General features: G+C 35.5%; 2 pseudogenes; both read left to right on the top strand.

The window, feature by feature from the left end:
- Positions 1-2,455: 2,455 nt before the first annotated feature.
- Positions 2,456-4,007, top strand: LOC149193226 (villin-4 pseudogene; annotated as a pseudogene).
- A 1,977-nt stretch (positions 4,008-5,984) lies between these two features.
- LOC149193225 (villin-4-like) lies at positions 5,985-18,225 on the top strand (annotated as a pseudogene).
- Positions 18,226-18,754: the final 529 nt, after the last annotated feature.

Raw genomic sequence — 18,754 nt, 5'->3', positions numbered from 1 at the left:
TGATGATGCTACTATCAATATTGTGCATAGGCTAGGATGAACCCCAATGCTAGATGGAAGAAAAATCTTCCCATTAGTGGATGACGCTATTATCAATATTGTGCATAGGCTGGGACGAGCCCCAATGTTGGATGGTGCCCATTAATGGATGATGCCCATAAGTGGAAGATGCTATTATCAAGATTGTGCATAGGCTGGATGTTATCACCAGGATTGTGCAAATAGCTTGGTTATCCCTTTGTAATAGTTTAATTCCCCAAAAGTAACTCCTATCCTCGGCCTCTCCCATAAGATTTGAACGTATAACCTGATGAGTCTAAACCCCACACAAATCAATTATTCTACACATACGTGTATTTGAAAAATAAAGATATACATATTAGTTACACCATAAGGCGCTTCTCTTTGGGAAGAAATCCCCCAGCTGCCACTCTGTACCGTTTGGCACCATCAATATTGTGATAGATGATTGGAATGTTATGCACCTTCAGATGAGTTAGTTAGGATATGTTTGTTGCCACATTTCCAATTAGTCAATCCGTCGTTGAATGATTTTTGGTGGGGTAGAAGAAAAATGGTTGTGGCGGAAAACCCTACCCCGGTCGACCCTCTTGGTCATGCCTCTTGTCTCACCTATCTTGACTACACTGCCCTCCACTGCAATGATTGTATTCACCATAGTATCATCTAGTTGCAATTTTTCCCTTGTCTCAACAACTTATTTTACTGTAAGCTAGATCATTCTTGAAGCCTTTGAAAAGAACGACATCATCCATGTGATATACTAGACTTGAATTTAATGCACGAATTTAAATGGTCGGCTTTTATTCACGCCCACACAGGCCATGTATTTTGACATTAACAACCTTTGGACCCCAGCATCCCAATGGAAGAGATGTGCTACAAGAAGTAGCGATGAAGTTGGCTAAACAATTAGCCATGGTGAAGCCCTTGATGTGCGATCATTTCTCACCACTAAATTTTGTTTTGATGTCTAATATTCTCTACAATGTTGAAACCAGGAATTCCCTTTGTAAAACTATGAACCATCTCGTTGATGGTTGAACCCAGATTCTACTTACCTATGAGCTTCGTTACAGGACCATTGAATGCTTCAAGGCTCTTCGTGAGGAGGGCTTTAGGTGGACCAAGGGAGCTTCATCATTAATGGAAGAGAGAGGATATTGGTATTTTCTGAGTCTTTAAGAAAATTTGAGGGCTTTTTTGTTAACTCTTCTTCTCTCATGCAAACCCTAACTTATAATTTATACTTTTTTATTCAAGGTTATTTTGGGTTATGTAGGGTTATATCGGTCATTGGGTGATAGTTTTCATAGGAATATATTTGGATATTTCCCATTATTCCCTTTCCATTAGATATAATGGTGATGAGATCTGGACCATAGACCTGGTGAAAACAACAGAAGATGGAATTCAGGATGGGGCTTTGGAGATGGATGGACTAACCCAACTAAACTAATTTATATTAGTTAACTAGGATTAAGATGTTAAACAATGGCCTACTAGTAGAATGGGAGGAGAGGGTCTCAACAACTTACCATACATATTGGTGTTTTGGAACCTCCACCTAGTGTTCCCTTATAAGAAGTGCCAAATCTTAGGCTTGGATACTCGTTGTGGAAAACCTCCTCACACGGGAGATCCCAAGCAATAGTTGAGCTACTAGAGTTGTGCAGTGTTTTGATGTCCACAATGTCTCATTGACTTGAATAATGAAAGTGTAACTCCCAGATTTTGAAACTTTCGAGTTCCATAAAAGTTTAGCTACTGGAGTTGTTGGGCATTGAATATTGTATGAATCCTTTCCTAAAAATGCAGTTTAGAATTTCTCTTGAAAATTGTCTGTCTAGATTCTATCTGTTGGAATTTGTAATGTCGCATGAACTACTGTAGTTATGTGAACTGTTGAACTGATTATCCACTGTCAGACCATAGGTGTACTTGATTGTAATCTATGGATTGACTTGGAGTTTTTAAATGATGGTCTGTTGAATTATACAGTGGGAATTCTTATAGCAACGTGAACTTCTCAACTTTCTTCAACACCAAGGCCCAAAACATATTTTAGCTCTTCAAAGAAGTTTAATTTACAAAATATAGGAAAATAAACAAAGACAAATCAAAATGACTGTCAAATTCTCTAGACATGGATGTCATGAACAACCTGCAGATGATTTGCAGGAACCATGGCCTCTTCTACTTGAGATATTTGATAATCACAAAGTTTTTCATGATTGATTCTCAAATACCTTTCAAGGTTCGAAGGGATGGTCCATCTTCTCAATCCCTTGAAGATGATTGGCTTGAAGCTGAGATGAAAGTGATTATAATCCACCAAATTCACCAGATATTGGAACATTTTATGCTATGTCATTGGGTTGAAGATGTAGATAGGTCACTACCACAAAAGGTATCAATGGTATTGAAATGTAAAATGGATGTCATCCCTTCAAGGTGTTACTTATGATTGGATCAAAGCAACTCGTAGTATTAGGCTTGATCCTCATAATGAGGCCAAGGGAATATCAGATAGTTCCAAACAATAAATTAGAGCATAGGTTCCACTGCAAAATAGGTGTATAGAGATTCGAAAGACAACAACTTTAAAAGGTGGTGTTTTTCGCTATGATATCCATTAATGGCTTAACAAAGATACAAGTAAGGATCAAGTTGGTGCAATATTCATCAAGACTATTGAATTGGATGCAACTCTTGAAGGACGTGCAGTGCAACATAAAGAGAGTCAATGATATGAAACATATAAGTTTCTATCATATTTTAAGCCTTATATCATATCGAAAGAAGGTGGTGTTGCTTCAGGATTCAAACATGTCGAGAAGAAAAAATATTCATTTTACTTATTTGCATGCAAGGGAACACATTTGTTGCATGTGATGGAGGTGCCTTATTCTTGGCTGTCTTTAAATCATGATGACATTTTTATTCTTGATACCAAATCCAAAGGATTTTAGTTTAATGGATCCAACTCATACTCTCAAGAGAAAGCTAAATTTTTAGAGGGTTTTCAATATATCATAGATACTTATCATGATTGGAAGTGTGAAGTGGCTATGACTGAGGACGGAAAATTTGTAGTTGATCCCGAGACTGCAGAATTTTGGTTCTATTTTGATGGCTTTGCTTCTCTTGCCAAGAAGTGCAACAATGATGATGAATCATAACCTAAATCTCTTCCAGCAAAGCTATTCTGTATACAACAAGGTCATGCAAAACCCATTGAAGGAAATTCATTGACAAGAGAAATGTTGAACAAAAGCAAGCACTTCATGTTAGACAGTGGAATTGAGATATTTATTTGGATGGGTAGGAACATATCACTTGAGGATAGAAAAGAAACAAGATAAGTTGTAGAAGAGTTTATTTCCAGTAAAGGAAAGTTGAAGCAAGCTCATGTAACTCGTATTATGGAAGGATTTGAAGTTGTCATGTTTAAACCAAATTTTGATGCATGGCCTCAAAGTATAGATACAACTATATCTGAAAATGGAAGAGGAAAAGTAGAAACCTTGATGAAACAACAAGGATTTAATGTTAAGGGCCTTCTCAAAGCAACTCTAGTAAAAGAGGAAGATCAACCATTTATTGATTATACTGGTAGTCTTCAGGTTTGACAAGTAAATGGTAAAACCAAATTTCCTATGCCATCGAGTGAACACTGAAAATTTTACAGTGGTTATTTCTACATTATGTGATACACTTATCTTGGAGAGGAAAAGGAAGAATATCTGCTTTTCACTTAGATTGAAAAAGGGAGTCTTTCAGAAGAAAGAAATATTGACCTATGGCTAATGAGTAAAATGGTTGTCATTGAAAGCACAACCAGTTTGGGTTTAAGATTTTTGAGAGCAATGAGCCAATCCAATTTTTTCTATTTTGAAAATATTCATCGTCCTTTTAGGGTGGACTTAGCTCTCGATATAAGAGGTATGTTGTTATACACAATGATGCATTTACGAGAGATTTGAAAAAAAATTACTATGATATGTGCATTTGTTTATCTCAACTATATCTGTTACTTCAATATTTTGTTTCTTTTAATGGTGCATGATTCGATCAATTGGAACCAGCATAAGCTAGGTCGCCGAAAAAAGTCTCAGACCCTCAGGTTTGGATTCTGTTGAAGCGTTAACTTCATTTCCAAGTATTTGAACAAGAGAAACAATATTTTGAAGTATTATCTGCATCTTGATTTCAACTATACTATCTGCAATCATTTCATGAATATATAATGAAGTATTTTTTCTCTGCTAGAATCCTAAAGCATAATTACAGAGTGTTGTAGAAAATTGAATAACTAGTTATGATATTTTTTTTCTTGATGTTCACATTTTTTATGGCCTGAAATGAAAATGTGTTTCTGATACTAATTTTAGGTTGTGTTGGAAGATTGTTTCGAAACTATTCGACTGATTTTTGGATCATTTTGTTTTTATATCATTTCCCGGTATTTTGAATCTAAAACCCTCTATCGAATGTGTAGCTATGAATGTAATGAAATGGAGGAACCAAAGATTTAAATATGGTTTGACCCAATACACTATCTCAAAAATAAAAATTAATTTAGAAAAATATTATTTCATTTGGTAGAAAAAGATTAGAATGAATTATATTATCTCACCAAAAATTCTCTTGATAGCCAGACAGATATTTGGATATTTTGAACCATTATTCCCTTTCCATTAGATAGAATGGTGATGAGATCTCGACCATAGACCGAGTGAAAACAATAGAAGCTGGAGTTCATGATGGGGCTTTGGAGATGGATGGAATAACGCAACTGAACTAATTTGTATTAGTTAACTAGAATCAAGGTGCTAAACAATGCCCTACTAGTAGTATGGGAGGAGGGGGTCTCAACGACTTACCATACATATTGGTGTTTTGGAACCTCCTCCTGTTGTTCCCTTATGAGAAGCGCCAAAGCTTAGGGCTGGACAATCATTGTCGAAAACCTCCTCATGTGGAAAATCCTAAGAAATAGTTGAGTTGCTGGAGTTGTGCAATGTTTTGATGTTCACAGTGACTTGTTGACTTGGACAACGTAAGTGTAACTCCCAGATTTTGAAATTTTTGGATTCCATAACAGTCGAGCTATTGGAGTTTTTAGGGCTTGAATATTGTATGAATCCTTTCCTGAAAACGTAGATAAATCTTTCTCTTGAAAATTGTAAATGATGTTGTAAGCCCTAGGAGCACTTAATATAGGAATCAATCTAGATTTTACCCTTTGTTGGAATTTGTAATGCCACATGAACTATTGTATTTATGTGAGCTTTTGAATTTATTATCCACTTTCGAAGCATGAGGGTACTCGATTGTAATTTGTGGATTGACTTCGAGCTATTTGATGATGGTCTGTTGAATTATACAGTGGGAATTCTTATAACAATGTGAGATGCTTAGTGTTCTTCAACACAAAGCCCCAAAACATCTTTTAGCTTTCCAACGAAGTTTAATTTACAAAATATAGGAAAAGAAACAAAGGCAAATAAAAATGACTGTTAAATTATCTAGACATGGATGTCATGAACAAGTTGTGGATGATTTGCAGGAACCATGGCCTCTTCTACTTGAGGTATTTGACAATCACAAAGTTTTGTGTGACTGGTTCTCAAAGGCATTTCAAAGGGATGGGATGTCTTCTCAGTCCCTTGAAGATGATTGGCTTGAAATTGAGAAGAAAGTGATTATAATTCACCAATTGCACCAGATATTGGAACCTTTTATGCTACATCATTTGGTTGAAGATGTAGAGGGGTCACTACCACAAAATTTATCAGTGGTACTAAAATGTAAAATGAATGTCATCCCTTCAAGGTGCTATTTATGATTGGATCAAAGCAACAAGTAGTATTAGGCTTGATCCTCATAATGAGGTCAAAATAATATCAGACAGTTCAAAAAAATAAATTAGAGCATTGGTTCCACTATAGAATAGGTGTATGGAGTTGCGAAGAGCAACAAATTTAAAAGGTGGTGTTTTCTTCTAGGATATTAATTATTGGCTTCACACATATACAAATAAGGATGAAGTTGGTGCAATAGCCATCAAGACTATTGAATTGGATGCAACTCTGGAAGGACATGAGGTGCAACATAGAGAGAGTCAATGACATGAAACATATAAGTTTTTATCATATTTTAAGCCTTGCATCATACCAGAAGAAGGTGGTGTTTCTTCAGGATTCACACACATCGAGAAGAAAACATATTCAATTTACTTATTTGCATGCAAGGGAACACATGCTGTGCATGTGATAGAAGTGCCTTATTCTTCGTCATCCTTAAAGCATGATGACATTTTTATTCTTGATACAAATCCAAAATATTTCAATTTAATGTATCCAACTCATCCTATCAAGAGAAGGCTAAAGTTTTAGACGGTGTCCAATATATCATAGATAATTATCATGATGGGAAGTGTGAAGTGGTTAAAATTGAGGATGGAAAGGTGGTGTTTCTTTAGGATTCAAACAAGTCAAGAAGAAAACATATTCAATTTACTTATTTGCTTTCAAGGGAACACATGTTGTGCATGTGACATAAGTGCCTTATTCTTGGCCATCCTTAAATCATGATGACATTTTTATTCTTGATACAAAATCCAAAAGATTTCAGTTTAATGGATGCAACTCATCTTGTCAAGAGAAGGCTAAAGTTTTAGATGGTGTCCAATATATCAGAGATAATTATCATGATGGGAAGTGTGAAGTGGCTAAAATTGAGGATGGAAAATTTGTAGTTGATCCCACGACAGGTGATTTTTGGAGTTTTTTTGGTGGCTTTTCTCCTCTTTCCAAGAGGTCCAACAATGACGATGAATCACAACCTGAAGCTCTTCCAGCAAAAATATTCTTCATACAACAAGGTCATGCAAAACCCATTGAAGGAAATTCATTAACAAGAGAAATGAACACAAATGAGAGCTTCATGTTAGATTGTGGAATTGAGATATTTATTTGGATGGGTAGGAACACATCGCTTGAGGATAGAAAAGCAGCAAGCTAAGTTGCAAAAGAATTTATTGCGAGTAAAGGAAATTTGAAGCAATCTTAGGTAACTCGTACTATGGAAGGATTTGAAATTGTCATGTTTAAATCAAATTTTGATGCATGGCCTCAAAGTATAGATACAAGTATATCTGAAAATGGAAGAGGCAAATTAGCAACCTGGTGAAATTTTATGAAACCAACTCAAAAAAATGTAGAAAAGAAAGATCAATGCCCTAGAAATCAGCCTCTTCGAGGGGGAAACCTCCTTTACATTACATAAATGAACAATTCTTCGATGATACAAATGACAAAACCTCCTTTCTATATATAGGAGTCTAAGGGGTCCAATATAATCAAAGCCAACATAACAATAATAATATAAAGGAACAACAATAACAATAGTGGGCTTCTATGGGGAACAATAATAATAATATGGGGACAACAGGGGCACAACAATAATAGCAAGGGCTACAATGAGAATAGTAATGGGGAAATCAGTAGTATTATAGGGACCTAACATGGCCCTCTCCTTCAAAAAAGTGTTGTTCTCAACGCTTTATTAGTTCTAGATGCTTCTGTATAAAATTCTCATCCTCCCATGTGGAATCTTCCATAGGTAAGTTCTTCCACTTGATAAGATACACCGAAATTGATGATTTCACAACTGTCGAGTTCTTGTTTCTGTGACTGCTTCAGATTTCAATATGATTTTTCCTTACTCGTCAAGTTTTGGCAATATTGTTTGAACTGGGAGTTTTTCACCAATAACCTTCTTTAAGCATGAAACATGTAAAACTAGGTGCACTCGGGAAGCTGCATGAAGCTCCAATTTGTATTCCATAGTACCAATCTTTTGCAACACCTTGTACGAACCATAATACTTTGGTGATAATTTATTATCCTTCTTAGCTTGCTTGAGGGACATTTGTTTATATGGTTGTAGCTATAGAAATACCCAGTCACCTATATCAAAACTTCTTTCATTGTGATGTTGATCTGCTTGTTGTTTCATTCTATTCTGTGCCAAAGTTAGGTTATCCTTTAAGAGTTGGAGAACTTGTTGTTGATGCTTGATGTGATATTCCATTGCTTGAACCTTAGAATTTTTTCTTAAATATGATGTGATGTACAGTGGGTGATATCCATAAAGTGCCATAAATGGGGTCATTTCTACTGCAATATGGAAGGAAGTGTTATACCACCATTCAACCAAAGGAAAACATTTGACCCATTGTGTATGTTTATCAAATACAAAGCAATGAATATATCCTTCCAAACATGTGTTTACTATCTCAGTTTTCCCATCAGATTGAGGATGATAAGATGAGTTATGAGATAACTGAGTACCAAGACAAGAAAATAATTTTGTCCAAAAATTTCAAGTGAAAATGGGATCTCTGTCACTTACAATAATCTTTGGGTTTCCATGTAGTTTTTGGATTGTTTCCATAAATGCAGTAGAAACCATACTGGCTTTAAATGGATGAGATAATGCACAAAAGTGTGCATACTTGGTAAGTCTATCAACTACCACCATGATGATACTCTTTCCTTTTGACTTGGGTAAACCTGTGATGAAATCCATTGAAACCTCCTCCCAACGTTGACTTGGAATGGATAAAGGTTGTAATAGACTCAGGGTCTTAATTGTTTCAACTTTATTTTGTTTTCAAACCAAACATTCTGCCACAAAATTTTGAATGTTAGATTTAAGGCCATCCCAAAAAATCTCCTTCTTAACCGTTTGGTAAGTTTTAAAAAATCTCGAGTGCCCTCCTAAGGGAGAGGTGTGCAATTCCATAAGAATCTTTTGTTTGAGTTGGGAATTATGACATAGGTATAAGAGATCTTTGTACCATAATGAATCGTTTTTCCACCTAAATGTATCAGATGTATTGGGATCTTGTTGTATCTTTTGAATGTGTTTCCACACTTCTTCTTCATTCTTCCATTCATCCCTTGCTTCGTTTATCCAATTTGGTTGGATAAAAGAAATGGAACAAAGTAATGCTTCCACATCCTCATCCTTACTTGAGAGTGCATCTGCCACAACTTTTGCTTCCATTTTTTGTATATGATTTCATAGTCATAAGCCAACATCTTTGTGACCCCTTTTTGTTGCTTTTCTGAAGATAATATTTGTTCTAAAAAGTATTTCAAACTATCATGATCTGTTTTTACCTTGAAGTGTCTTCCCATTAGGTATGGTCGCCATTTCTTAAGTGCATGTAGTATTGCCAACATTTCCTTCTCATAAATAGCTTTGTGTAAATACTTTCCTTTGATTGGAATACTTTCAAAAGCAATGGGTCTTTCTTCTTGCATTAAAACAACACCATTTCCATTTCCTGAGGCATCACATTCCACAATAAAGGTTTTTCTAAAGTCTGGAATAGCTAAGACGGTGCTTCCCACATTTCCTCTTTAAGATGTTCAAAGGCCTTCATTGCTTCTAGAGGCCATAAAATGCATCTTTCTTCAATAATGTTGCTAGAGGTGTTGCTAGTCTCCCATAATTCTTAACAAACTTGCGATAATACCCTGTCAACTCGAGAAATCCTCTCAGATACTTTATGGATGTGGGGATTTTCCATTCTTTAATGGCTTTAATTTTGCTAGGGTCTACATTAACACCTTCATGAGATACAATATGACACAGATATTTCATCTCTTGTACTCCAAAGAAACATTTGGAGCTTTTTGAATATAATTGTTTCTCCTCCAATAGTTTGAGAACCTTGTGAACATGATCCCTCCAAGACTTGCTATAGATTAGTATATCATCAAAAAATACTAACACTATTTTCTAAGTAAGGGTTTGAAAATGGAATTCATCAAACCTTGAAATGTAGAAGGTGCATTGGTAAGGCCAAAAGTCATGACCAAAAATTCATAATGATCATCATGAGTTCTAAATTTTGTTTTCGGAATGTCTTCAGTCTTCATTCTGATTTGATGATATCCAGAACGAAGATCCAACTTGGTGAAGTAAATTGATCCATGCAATTCATCCAATAGTTCATCAATGACAGGAATGGGAAATTTATCTTTAATAGTGAGCTTGTTGAGCTCCTTATAATCTGGACACATGTGCCATGATCCATCCTTCTTGTGCACCAATACTACTGGAGCAGAGAAAGAACTTTGACTAGATTGAATTATACCAACCTCTATCATTTCTGCAACCATACATTCAATTTCACTCTTTTGGGCATAGGGATATCTGTAAGGCGTGATGTTTGAAGGAACGCTTCTTGGAATCAAATGAATAGCATGATCATGATCAAGAATAGGTGGGAGACATTTGGGAGTCTCAAATACCTTGGAATGATAGTCTAAGACTTTTTGGAGATCTGGATAAATAGATGATTTTTATGTGGGAACCTCTAGCGAACATAATTGTGCAATTATGCCTCGTTGTTCTTTCTTTAGAAGCTTTTTCATTCCATTAGAGCTGATTATCTTTCCCGGTTTCCTTGTGACACCTCTTAATTCTACTTCCTTTCCTTTCGAAGAAATTTCATGAAAAATTCTTGAAAATTAAAAGCTATTGTACCAAAGGATTGTAGCCATTGGACTCCTAGTACAACATTAGCACCACCCATTGGAATGGAAATCATTGGGATATTCAATACATACTATCCCATGGATAGATTGATATTATGGCACTTTCCAGAGCAATTTATGGTTCCTCCACTTGCAACCATCACTTGACACTCTAGTGCTGGAATTAGGAAGCAATTCAATTCCTTGGGTATCTTGAAATGAATAAAATTATGGGTACTTCCCAAATCAATCAACACTATTACCTTTCTCTTCTTGATATGTCCTTCTATCTTAATAGTTTGAGGAGTGGTAATTTCAGCCAATGATATACAAGATATGGTAGAATTCATTTCTTCTTTCTACAGGGTTTGTTCCTGGTGTATATCCTCTTCTTTTGACATTTCTTGTTCCTTTTCTTCCTCCTCTTCACAATCTATGTAAAATAATTTCTTCTCAGCACACTTATGACCTTTAGTGTATTTGCTATCACAACTGTAATAAAGCCCTTTTGCTCTTTTTTCTTCCAATTGTTTGGGTTTCAACCTTGTAGGTTGTGGAAGGCTAGGGGAAACAACACGTCCATCCTTATAGTTGTGAGTGGTAGGCTTCCTTGTTGCCATAATTTTTCTTTCCATTTTTCTTGCCAACCTGAATGCCTTCTCCAATGAGCCAGGTTCCCAAAGGCGAACCTCATGTTGGATGTTATCTTTTAAATTCCCTATGAACACATCAATCATATGCTCCTCTGGAATATCTTTCACCCTTATATTCAATTTTTGGAAGTCCTCAATCTTCTCCATAATTGAACCCTTTTGTTTGAGGTTTATCAATTGGCTAAAAAAAGTGTTTCTTTTTGTAACCTCATAATGTGCTATCATTTCTTCTGTAAAAATTGCCCAAGTGATAATTTGTTTACGAGAAAAAAGCCATTGATAACATACAAACTGATTTGGTTCCAAATATAAAGTTTCAATGCGTACCTTTTGTGTGTTTTTCACATTATGGAGATTGAAATATTGCTCCATCTGTAGTATCCATGTTACGGGATCCTTTCCATCAAACTTCCTCATATCGATCTTCGGAACATGCTGGGACTTCAATCCAACATTAGAGTCTATGAAATCGTGATTAACATTTCTTTTGTTCTCATCATGAGTTTCCTTTACTACCATTTCACCATTAGTAAGCATTTCTTGTAGTAACTTATTCAAATCTATCTTCAAATCTTCCATCTTAGTGTCCATGCCATTCATATTAGCTTCCATGCCATCCATCTTAGCTTCCACACCATTCATCTTAACTTGCACGCCATTCATATTAGCTTCCACGTCATTCATCTTAGATTCCACGCCTTTCTTTAAACCATCAATATTACCTTTTGTTACCTTTTGTGAGAGTGAAAGTTTGTTGCACTTGGTCTCGTAATTTTGATGTATCATGTTGCATTTCTTCCTCTTCTTCATGAGTCATGCTAGATCCTTCAGGTTGCTTACTAGTTGTCTCCATTTTCTTTTTTCGTGACATCAATTAATGATAATTATGCTTCACTATGCCCTTTGAACTTCAACCTATTTTTTCAACCCAAACTTATGCAAAATTTTAAAAAGACTACAAACCTTTTTTTCTTTGTAGAAGCTCGATATTGAATCTATTGTATATTTGTAATTGCGTATATGAAATGTCTAGAATTTATTCCTGCAATAGCCCTTTGAGCTCTCTTTCTAATGCCACCAGTCTGATCAAAATTGGATTCTCCAAGAAAGAGTTATGCCCAATCTCCCAAGATGACGTGATTATATAATTTTTGAGTAGAGCACACTTGTACGATGTGCGATGTGTCATTGTTTCAACCTTCCGATCTGAAAAAGATACACAAAATACTACATTTCGTCCTCTTTCTGTAACTTCTTACGAAATTTCAATTTGGTACTCAGAGAGAAAGTTATGATGAATTTTCCAAGGTCACATGTTTGGAATGTAATTCAAGAGTTTGCAAAAACCCTAACTGCCTCAGATCATATCTCCGAAAATATAACAAGAGAAGATCTAAAATTTGGACCCAAGGTTCATAACTATTTCAGCTCAAATGGTTTTTTGGTTTAGCTTCTGAAACATTGCAGAAAAATAGTTATAGCGCAAATTCCATGATGACCTGTTTGGAGCAGCGAAACCTTAGAATCCAAACCTCTTGTACCAAATGTTACGAAACCAGCTCACAAAAATATAGAAAAGAAATATCAACACCTTATAAATCAGCCTCTTCGAGGGGGAAAACCCCTTTACATTACACAAATGAACAATTCTTCAATGATACAAATGACAACACCTCCTTTCTATATATAGGAGTCTAAGGGGTCCAATATAATCAAATTTGACATAACAATAATAATATAAGGGCACAACAATAACAATAGTGGGCCCCTATTGGGCACAATAATAACAATATGGGGATAATAGGGGCAAAAAATAACAAAAAGGGCTACAATGACAATAGTAATGGGGGAATCACTAGTATTATAGGGACCTAACATGAAACGACAAGGATTTAATGTTAAGGGGCTTCTCAAAACAACTCTAGTAAAAGAGGAAATTCAACCATTTATTGGTTGTATTGGCAATCTTCAGGTTTGATGAGTAAATGGTAAAAACAAATTGCCTATGCCATCGAGTGAACAATGAAAATTTTATAGTGGTGATTGCTTTATTATGTGATACACTTATCCTAGAGAGAAAAATTAAAAATACTTGCTTTGCACTTGGATTTAAAAGGGGGTGTTTCAGAAGAAAGAACTACTGGCCTATCACTAATGATTATAATGGTCGAATCATTGCAAGCAGAACCGGTTTAGGCTTAAGGTCTTTGAGGGAAATGAGCCCATCCTATTTTTTGTTATTTTTCAAAGCTTCATTGTCCTTAAGGGTGGACTTAGCTTTCGATATAACAGGTTTTTTGTTCCACACGATGATGCATTTATGAGAGATTTGAAAAAAAATATTATGGTATGTGCATTTTTTGTCTCAACTATATCTGTTACTTTAATATTTTGTTTCTTTTAATGGTGCGTGATTCAATCAATTGGAACCAGCATAAGCTAGGAAAACCTCTTCAATTGAGGCTCGCTAAATCTACAAGTATAGTAGAGTTACATGGTTTCAACGGGAAAAAATATTTGTTTCAATGCTTGGTTGGTCTTTAGGGTTCTTTTTTCTAAAATGTTGTGCAAGTTTAAGATAATATTTTCCTTTTATATATTATTTAACTGGTTGGGTCTTTTCTCAAAATTCCTCCTACATTTTTTTTGCCAAGGTTTTTTTAAGTTGTTATATTTGATCTATTTGATTTTTAAATTATCTACTTGTTTGATACCATTTCGTTGTAAACAAGGAAATTAACTTCAATTATTTATATTCTTGTTGCCGTAATCAATTGAAGTATGATGAGGATGATTTATTTGTTTTTTTGCTTATGTCACGTCATTAAAACAATTTTGTTTCATTACAACGGTAGACAACACAAGACTCAAAAACATAACCCATAACCTTATATGTGAGATTGTTATTTTCAAAAGATAGGCAAGACATTGACATTTTTCATCTACTAATATGCTACCATAATTTTTCTAGCTCATATTTTGACTTGAATTGATCATAGCATTTAATGCACCTTACCTATTTCTTTTCCAAAAGAAAAATGATGAAAATGATAACATTTATACTATATGGACAATGAAAGCTTTGCAAGATGGTCTCGCTTGAGAGGGAGAAGCAACTGCTTTTAGTCAGCTCTAGGGGAACCATTTAAAGGGTCATGATTTCAGTTACAATCATCTTAGTCCTTTTTAGAATAACACATACATACCATGTCTATGAAGTAGACCTCATGGAAACAAATTATCTACTTGGATGCTACGCATGCCAAACATGATGATAATATGCAGCAATTCAAATCTCTACACCAGGGACGCATTCATGTGCCGTCCCACCCATATTGCTTGATATATTTGGGAATTAACCACATCATGAGTTGTAAATATGGCCATTGCATTGGAATTAATCATGACAAATGACTTAACACTAAAGTAAGACAAGTTTTAACCCAAGAGATTGTTTTTCTATGACTTTTAATCAACTAATAAAACCACAGTATTTTATATAGAAATGCATTTGGTTGTCACATCCCACGAAGCATTTAGAAACTTTTCTAACACTATTCACTCTAGAAATACACCTGCTATGTTAGTAGTTAGGAAGGACTAGTATATAAACATAGATGAGGACATTAGGCTTGTAAACTAAGTTTGGATAACACAAAAATTTCATGTTTGGAGTCCTTTAACTACCGCAAATTAGTTATAGCTTCTCAGAGTTAAAAGAGTGAGCGTTTCTTGTTATATCTCTCTTTTAAAATGAGTGTTTATGCCTATTATGTTGTATTTTATAAAGGAATTATAATATAAGATAAAGACCTCTTATCTTAATTACTGCAAAATCATTTTTTGGAAAATTTTAAAATCTCCTATCTTCCAATAAAGTGGGAGTGTGGTTATCTTAATTACTGCAAAATCATTTTCTAGGAAAAATTTAAAAACCTTAAAATTGTCTATCTTCCAATAAAGTAGCAGCTTGTAGCAATTTTTCCAAAGAGCTTTTCTATGGCAACCATCGACCACAACAACCTTTGACACTTTCTTTTAAATGGTGAACTAGCAGGGCAAGTTTTCCAGCAAGCGCACACAACTGAGACAAGCCAATGTGGGTGGAACACTGGAATGGAATCTTGTGCAAATCAAGCAAAGACATTTGAAGGGATATGTTTCTCAATCCTCTAGTACAAATTTAAATTTTCAATGTGTTGTGTCCTTAAGTGAATATACTCTTTTTACTATCTATACTGACTTTAAGCTAGAAAAGATGAATATTTTTATATGAACAATTTTCTAAACCTAATTGCATTGTAAGGCGTTTCCCTTTGAAATCAACTTTCCTCTTGCCTTATCTGTCTTGCTATGATCCGTCTGATTTCATGTTAGACAATTAAAACATTTATGACCATTAGATTAAAGTTCTCATTATAACTGAAACTATCCCTATCTTACCTCCTTGAAACCATATAAATAACGATTTCTGTAGGTTTTATGAAACACTGTTCTATGAATCCATGTCCGCTTTCTTGAATCTACTCATAAATTTCAATCGTCCAGGATCTTGCTTGAATCTCCTAGCCATTGTGCCATCCAATCGTCCAGGATCTTGCTTGAATCTCTTGGCCATTGTGCAGGTAAATTTCAAATAGAAACGGCATAAATTTCAAAATGGAGTGTGTAGTCTCGATTGTTTTTAGTTTTCAATGATTTATTTTTAATGATTTTGGTTTTAACTGCAAGGATGATTTTTTTTTGAATGACTTTGGGTTTTAATTGCCAGGAGTTCCGTGACGGAAAACTAGAAATTGCCAGGATTTCTATGACAAAAAACTAGAAATTGTAAAGGTTTCTCAGTTTATGCACGATCTTGGTTGAAATCTATTGGGCACTGTGTAGGTAAATTTCAAAGTGGAGTGGGTAGTATCGAAACGACTGTTTTTAGTTCCCGCCCTCCATATACCACAATGATTCTTTTTAAGAAACCCTAATGTCCAATGTTGATCTTCCTCCAATCATTTGAAGGGCACTGTACTGCTAGTATGGCATGAATGCCCATGTTGGTGTGTTGAGTAATTATTTCAAGGTACGAGACCTTCCATCAAGTTTATGGCCCCGATAAGCAAGATTCCTCTCTTCTTGTTCAATGGGCCTACCTGTGGCGACAAGATCTTGTGCCTTCTTTGAAGAACTCTAGCTTTTAGAATTCAAATTCATTTGCACTATTGAGTTTTTTTGTTTTGCAAGTTTAAATTTAGGCACATTGATTGTTTGTCATACATTGTGTTTTGTCTAGTTATTTTGCTAGAGTAGGAGTAATGAAATTGTCTTGCAGTTCAATGAATTCCAACAGGCCTTCCACGAGGGAGCAATGTATCTGTCCTCTGCAGAAATAGGGTGCTTCAATGAATAAACATAGCGTATGCATTCTCTCCTTGTTTTTACAGATAATTTATATGATGCAAACATGTCATTCCCTCAATTGGGTTTACTGAAACGTGGCTAGGGGGCAACAGGTTATCAGCCTCTCTGCTCAACCATCGAAATTTTTTTAAGTGGATACTGTTTTCTGGTACGTGCAGTTGGAAGTGTGAATCAGGATTTTGTTTTATTGTTTTTGCCATCACAAAGTGACAAATTTATCATGGCAAGAGGATCCATCGATTTGGAGGTAGCTAGATTCATGATCACGCAAAAGCAAAAGGACAGTGACGATACCCATGTCCTTTCCCCTTCCCCCTCCCCTTCCAGAAAAGCATACAAGAAGATGGCAGCCACCTTATTGAAGAATTCCCGTGCTGCAGACAAAAATTACAAAATTCTTTCTTTCAATGGAAAATCATCGACTATTTCCCAGGCTTCACAAGAAAATGTGCTATCTAATTTCCCTATTTCTAGAAGAGCACGCAGATATATTGCTTAGGTAGGCCTGGATTTCATATTTTTTTACAGTCATTTTCACTAGATATTCCATAATCAAATCTTGAATACCATTGATGTTTACTCGTTATTGAATCAAAGCCCTTGATCCTATTTTCAGCTGCAACATTATCCCATATGGAGGAATGTGCTACACATATTTTTTTCTTTTTCATTTGTAACTTTGAAATCGCTACCACACCCATTCCAATTTCTTAATTTTTTTTTTTTATAACATAATGATGTTAGAAATCATTTCAGTACAGTTAAAATACCCCTTTGCAAACAAATCCATGATAACATTTTTTTTTAAACCATTGATATACTCTTCGGACACCACATAAAATACATAGTATTTGGGGTTTTTGTTATTAGTACACTGGATATGCCTATTTGAGGACCATTGTCCTTTGTCCCTTTTTTTTCACATAGTAATTTAACTTATCCATGTTTATTGCAGCCTGCAGATAGAACCCTCGATGTGCATGACCTTCTGGATGATTATTACTTGAATCTATTGGATTGGAGTTCCACCAATGTTTTGTCCATAGCCGTTACAACAATGTATACTTTTGGCATGCTTCTGATAGATATATATATATGAGTTTCTAATTGCAGATGAAGAAGAGGGTCCCATTACTAGCGTTAGTTGGGCACTCGATGGGACGCAAATTGTCGTTGGGTTGAATAATTTTGTTATATAGTTATGGGACTTGAAATCTAATAAAAGGGTAAATAAAACCTGTTTATCTCTTCCAAGGTTTTCTCATTCTAAGATAATGGAAATCGCTAAATTTAACATGATACAAATTCAATTGCAGCTAGGAGCCTTGAAAGGTCATCATGGACGTGTTGGTGCACTTGCTTGGAATGGCCCTATTCTCACCACAGGAGGGCTGGATGGGATTATAATCAATCATGATATTCGCATCCATGGCCACATTGTTCAAACATACAGAGGACATACCCAGGAGGTTTGTGGATTGAAATGGTCTCCGTCTGGCCAACAACTTGCAAGTGGGGGAAATGACAATCTACTCTACATTTGGGACAAGAGCATGGCATCCCATAATCCTTCCTATTAATACTTCCACCAATTAGATGAACATTGTGCGGTAGTCAAGGCATTGGCATGGTGCCTCTTCCAAAACAATCTTTTGGCATCTGGTGGAGGGAGTTCAGAGGGTTCTATAAAGTTTTGGAACACTCAAACAGGTGCCTGCCTGAATACCGTGGACACCCATTCCCAAGTCTCTTCATTGCCATGGAATAGAAATGAGCATGAGTTATTGAGTTTGCATGGGCCAAATCAGAACCAATTAACCTTATGGAAATACCCATCCATGGTGAAAATTACTGAACTTACAGGCATACTGCTAGAGTTCTTCATATGGCATAGGTATGAAAATTCATGCTTTTTATGATTACTTATGCATGCATCCATGTTTTCCCTTTAAATTTGTCCTAGTGGCCCTTACCACTGATTTACTTCTTTGGAGTCCTGATGGGTACACAGTTGCATCCGTTGCAGCAGATGAAACACTTAGGTTTTGGCAAGTTTTTGGGGCTACTAATGACTCAAAGAAGACTAAGACTAAAGATGCAAATGTTGGC

The sequence above is a fragment of the Pinus tabuliformis genome, chromosome 2_2 (assembly GCF_031772625.1).
Source record: "Pinus tabuliformis cultivar Carrire ecotype Pingquan chromosome 2_2, CPIR1, whole genome shotgun sequence".
In the NCBI taxonomy this organism is placed as follows: domain Eukaryota; kingdom Viridiplantae; phylum Streptophyta; class Pinopsida; order Pinales; family Pinaceae; genus Pinus; species Pinus tabuliformis.
Note: the sequence above shows the minus strand (reverse complement) of the source record. Positions and strands in the feature narration are given on the sequence as shown.